This window comes from Rhincodon typus, chromosome 2 (genome assembly GCF_021869965.1).
Source record: "Rhincodon typus isolate 14 chromosome 2, sRhiTyp1.1, whole genome shotgun sequence".
Lineage (NCBI taxonomy): Eukaryota > Metazoa > Chordata > Chondrichthyes > Orectolobiformes > Rhincodontidae > Rhincodon > Rhincodon typus.
The window spans coordinates 64007-69772 of record NC_063333.1 but is presented as its reverse complement, the minus strand read 5'-3'; the positions used below and the strand labels follow the sequence as shown (position 1 = coordinate 69772).

At 47.6% G+C, this 5766-nt stretch overlaps 1 protein-coding gene across 1 annotated transcript in view; it reads right to left on the bottom strand.

The window, feature by feature from the left end:
* The window catches only part of LOC125487095 (plectin-like), a 29863-nt gene that overhangs the window by 15520 nt on the left and 8577 nt on the right, over window positions 1–5766 (bottom strand). The window lies entirely within an intron of this gene.

Here is a 5766-nt window from a genome sequence, read left to right as displayed (position 1 = left end):
ACTGGGTACACTGTCCACCCACACTGACCACTGGGTACACTGTCCACTAACATTGACCACTGTGTACACTGTTCATATGCAGTAAGTGTGACTTGGGAGGAGGTGAGGTGTTTCAGAAGAGAATGAGTGTGATCACAGGGGGGACTGAGTGTGATCACAGGGGGGACTGAGTGTGATCACAGGGGTGTGTGAGTGTGATCACAGGGGGGATTGAGTGTGATCACAGGGGGAATTGAGTGTGATCACAGGGGGAGTGAGTGTGATTATAAAGAACAAAGAAAATTACAGCACAGGAACAGGCCCTTTGGCCCTCCAAGCCTGTGCCGATTCAGATCCTCTATCTAAACCTGTCGCCTATTTTCCAAGGTTCTGTATCCCTCTGCTCCCTGCCCATTCAAGTATCTGCCCAGATACATCTTAAATGACACTATCGTGCCCGCCTCCACCACCTCCGCTGGCAACGCGTTCCAGGCACCCACCACCCTCTGCGTAAAGAACTTTCCACGCATATCTCCCTTAAACTTTTCCCCTCTCACCTTGAAATTGTGACCCCTAGTAATTGAGTCCCACACTCTGGGAAAAAGCTTCTTGCTATCCACCCTGTCTATACCTCTCATGATTTTGTAGCCCTCAATCAGGTTCCTCCTCAACCTCCGTCTTTCTAATGTAAATAAGCCTAATCTACTCAACCTCCCTTCATAGCTAGCGCCCTCCATACCAGGCAACATCCTGGTGAACCTACTCTGCACCCTCTCCAAAGCATCCACATCCTTTTGGTAATGTGGCGACCAGAACTGTACGCACCAAACGTAGTCGAACCAAAGTCCTATACAACTGTATAGGATTGGGGGAAGTGAGTGTGATTGAGGGGGTGTGTGTGTGAACAGGGGGGTGTGAATGTGAACACAGGGGGGTGTGAGTGTGATCACAGAGGGGTATGAGTGTGATTGGGGGAAGTGAGTGTGATTGAGGGGGTGTGTGTGATCAGGGGGAGTGAGTGTGATCACGGCGGGGGTATTGAGTGTGATTGAGGGGGTGTGAGTGTAAACAGGGGTGTGTGAGTGTGATCAGGGGGGTGTGGGTGTGATCATTGGGGGGGAAGTGAGTGTGATCATGGCAGGGTGTGAGTGTGATCATGAGGGCGGAAGTGAATGTGATCAGGGAGTACAGAGTAAATGCCACACTGATTGTGAAATTGTATTGAAATGTCTGTGAGCTCATGTGTCTGCGATATGGAGTGTCACACCCACTGAGTTTACTGGATTGGGGAAGTGTGTGCAGGTCAGTAGGGGATCAGCATATCCAAGGGGCCCCCTCATGGTCTTGTCTCTCTCCTCTCTCACACACACACCATTATAAAAGGCAGTGCTATAAAATGTCAGAGATAGTAGGAACTATAAAATGTCTGACTGGTGAGAGACAAAGACAGTGAGTCATCAAAGGCTCCAAACTGGAGTGACTAATGTCACTGAATCCACAGGGACATTAACAGCTGCACAGTCTTTATAAATAGTTTATACTCCCTTTACATAATGAGCTTCACAAACTCAGCATTGAAAACCCAAGTCCAACAATCAATGACCTCTCATATTACACTCAGCCTGAGGGAACCATTCTTTTCTTTATTCCTTCATGGGAGGGAGAGGGGGTGGCTGGCATTCTTGCCCATCCCTAATTGCCCTTTGCTGAGTGTCTTTGCCAGCCATTTCAGAGGGCAACTTGACCACATTGCTGTCACATGTAGGCCAGACAAAGTAAAGATGGCAGTTTCCTTCCAAAAAGGAAGTGAGTGACCCAGATGGGTTTTTACAACAATCAGTGCCAGTTTCACAATCATCTCACTCCCAAACTAACTTTCGTTTTCTCACTTGTAAATTTAAATTCAATTTGGTGCAGTGTATGTGGTCAGTGCAGAATTAAATGGTAGTTGAGGAAAGAATACTGACATTCCTCAACAACAGTTTATCAAACAATCCTACAGCAAGGTCAGGAATTCAGGATGGGAAGGGGCTTGGGTCCATTGGGATAGTGGAGAGTGGGAGTTAATGGGAAGGGGTTTGGATCCATTGGCATAGTGGAGAGTGGGAGTTAATGGGCAGGGGTTTGGGTCCATTGGGACAGTGGAGAGTGGGAGTTAATGGGCAGGGGTTTGGGTCCATTGGGACAGTGGAGAGTGGGAGTGAATGGGAAGGGGTTTGGGTCCAATGGGACAGTGGAGAGTGGGAGTTAATGGGAAGGGGTTTGGGTCCATTGGGATAGTGGAGAGTGGGAGTGAATGGGAAGGGGTTTGAGTCCATTGGGACAGTGCAGAGTGGGAGTTAATGGGAGGGGGTTTGGGTCCATGGGGACAGTGGAGAGTGGGAGTTAATGGGTTTGCCCAGTGAGTGATTGAATTTAATGATTCAATTTAATGGAAGAGCTGTTAGTGGATCATCTCCTAGCTTCTCATGTCTGCTTGCAGAGTCTATGATTCAGAGTGAACAATAACGTCTACACACACCCTACAAACTGAACAACATTCAATATTTTGCAATAAACACAGCTGTGAGCAATATTTGCTGTCAAATATTGTACAGAGGGTACCAGATGCTAAAACACCCCTAGGCTTTATGATATATCCCTCACCCTGTCTTTATTCTCTTTGTTTCCATATGGAAACAGACATAAAACTTACTCGCAGATCCCCTCTTTGGAATCTGCTCTTTCCTCTCACACAAGGGACCAATGGGAGCTCTGACAGGCTTAGACCATAAATGTACCTGGAAGATAAACCACTCTCCAACAGCAAGATACAAATCTCAGCTCTCACTGCCCTCACTCCCACTGCCCTCACTCCTACTGTCCTCACTCCTACTGTCCTCACTCTCACTCCCGCTGCCCTCACTCTCACTGCCCTCACTCCCACTGCCCTCACTCCCACTGCCCTCACTCTCACTGCCCTCACTCTCGGCTCTTACTGCCCTCACTCTCACTCCTGGTTCTCACTGCCCTCACTGTCACTGTCCTCACTCACTGCCCTCACTCTCGGTTATCACCCCCAGCTCTCACTCCTCAATCTCGGCTCTCACTCTCAGTTCTCACTGTCCTCAGTCTCCCTATTCCATGTCCAGCTTCCTCTATCCCTGTCCCTGTCCCTTCCACCTGTTACAGACACAGCAAGAACCCGAGGTGGAAATCCCTCTCTCTGCAGTAGGTCATGCTTCAGGGTGGAATTGCACAGTGTTTGACACATGGAGACTGATGGACTGAGGTTCTGTCATGAGCTGGTGGGCAATCAGGCTCATAGTTACACACTATGACACTACTCACACGGTCAGACAGAGCTGCTGATTTCACCTTCAGTTTGTAATGGAGACTGGTGACAGCATGCAGCACTCACACATTCCACATCTCCACAAACACGCATGAAGTTAGCAAATGTGTCGCCATTGATACGAGACACCAGCACAGCATCTCCAGAAACACTATCAGCTATTCCCAACCACCAAGGCAAGATCCCAACTGCAGAACCACATCTCTAACTGCATTTGCTGCCAGGTTCAGCTGTGACTCTGCAGTACTGGACACTGAATGTGTCATCACAGTTTAACATGAATAATCCAGAGGTTAGGAACAGCCAGGGGGAGTGTTGCTGCAGGGCTGGGGAGATGGGAGATGGTTGATGAACAATCGCGGTTCCATCATGCTGTCAGAGATCACAGGCAGGCACACTCACCAGTCGCAAATATCTCATCACATGCTGCTGTCTCAGCTAGCCCACAGTGCAGGGTGGGGGGTATAGGCCAGAGGACAAAGGGTAAAGGTCAGAGGTAACGGTACATTTTAGCAAACAACAAAGGATCAAATACAAAGTAGGAACAAAACACCAACAAAAACAACCCCGAGAAAGATATGAAACAGATCCCAACTCAAATTCTAGCTCCAGCTCAAGGGAGGCTGGTAATATCTCCAGCAGGATCCAGATTATCCACGAGGTCATCTCTTCAATATTTACTGCAGGAATCACAAAGCAATCAACTCAGTAAGGAGGAACCAATCAAACTTTGTCAACATGAACCACCAGTGAGCTGTTTCTAACGAAGTTACTGGGGCCAGGGGCCAATCAATGAGAACCAAAAACAGAAGCTGCTGGAAAAGCTCAGCAGGTCTGGCAGCATCTGTGCAGAGAAATCAGAGTTAACGTTTCAGGTCCAATTACCTTTCTTTAGAACAGAGATTTACAGCAATTTCTGTTTTTATTTCTGATTCCCAGGTTCTGCAGTTCTTTTGGTTTATTTTTGACCAATCATTGAGGCCCATTAGGGGACTGATAAAAAAAATCTTTCAAAAAATCCACTGCTAAAATCCCAAAATCCTCATACATCTCAATCCCAACCCCTGAAACCAAAATGATTATCTTGGTCCCCAAATCCTGAACTGAGAGTTAAATTTCAAACTTGCCAATGATACAGAATTAGATAAGGTGGAAATGATAAGTCATTTTTATTCATTTGTGGAATGTGGGCATTGCTAGCTGGGCCCAACATTTCTTGCCCGTCCCTAGTTGCCCCATGAAAAGGTGGTGGTGAGCTGCCTTTTTGAACCCCTGCAGTCTATTTGCTGTGGGTTGACCCACAAAGCCCTCAGGGAGGGAATTCCAGGATTTTCACCCAGTGACAGTGAAGGAACAGCGATATATTTCCAAGTCAGGACGGTGAGTGACTTGGAGGGGACCTTACAGGGGGTGGTGTTCCCATATGTCTGCTGCCCTTGTCCTTCTAGATGGAAGTGGTCGTGGGTGAACCCGGAGTTATAAACAGTGACGTAGAGATGTAGTTCCCCCCAGGACCCTGTATAACTGAAGTATAAACTCCTGATTCTTCCACTCAGTTCCCCTCATGAAAAATGCTTAATACAAGATATTACAATGGACTGTGACAGGACCTGGGCTGGCAGACTGGGCCGAGGGGTGGCAGATGGAGTTTAATTGAGATAAATGTGAGCTGCTGCATTTTGGAAAGGCAAATCAGGGCAGGATGTATACACTTAATGTTAGGGCCCTGGGGTGTGTTGCTGAACAAAGAGACCTAGGTGTACAGGTTCATAGTTCCTTGTAAGTGGAATCGCAGGTAGACAGGGTAGTGAAGAAGGCATTTGACATGCTTGCCTTTATTGGTCAGTGCTCTGACTATACAAGTTAGGAGGGTCATGTTGTGGCTGTACAGGACATTGGTTAGGCCACTTTTGGAATACTGTGTTCAATTCTGGTCTCCCTGCTATAGGAAGGATGTTGTGAAACTGGAGAGGGTGCAGAAAGGATTTACAAGGGTGTTGTCAGGGCTGGAGGGTTTGAGCCAAAGGAAGAGGCTGAATAGGCTGGGGCTATTTTCCCTGGAGCATCGGAGGATGAGGGGTGACCTTATAGAGGTTTATAAAATTATGAGGGGCATGGATAGGGGAAATAGCCAAAGTCTTTTTCCCCGGTGTAGGAGAGTGCAAAACTGGAGGAGCATAGGTTTAAGGTGAGAGGGGAAAGATTTAAAAAGGACCTTAGAGGTAACTTTATCACACAGAGGGTGGTGCTGTATGGAATGAGCTGCCAGAGGAAGTGGTGGAGGCTGGTACAATTACAACATTTAAAAGGCATCTGGATGGGTCTATCAATAGGAAGGGTTTAGAGGGATATGGACCAAATGCTGGCAAATGGGACTAGATCAGATTGGGATAACAAGGTGTAGAGCTGGATGAACACAGCAGGCCAAGCAGCATCAGAGGAGCAGGAAGGCT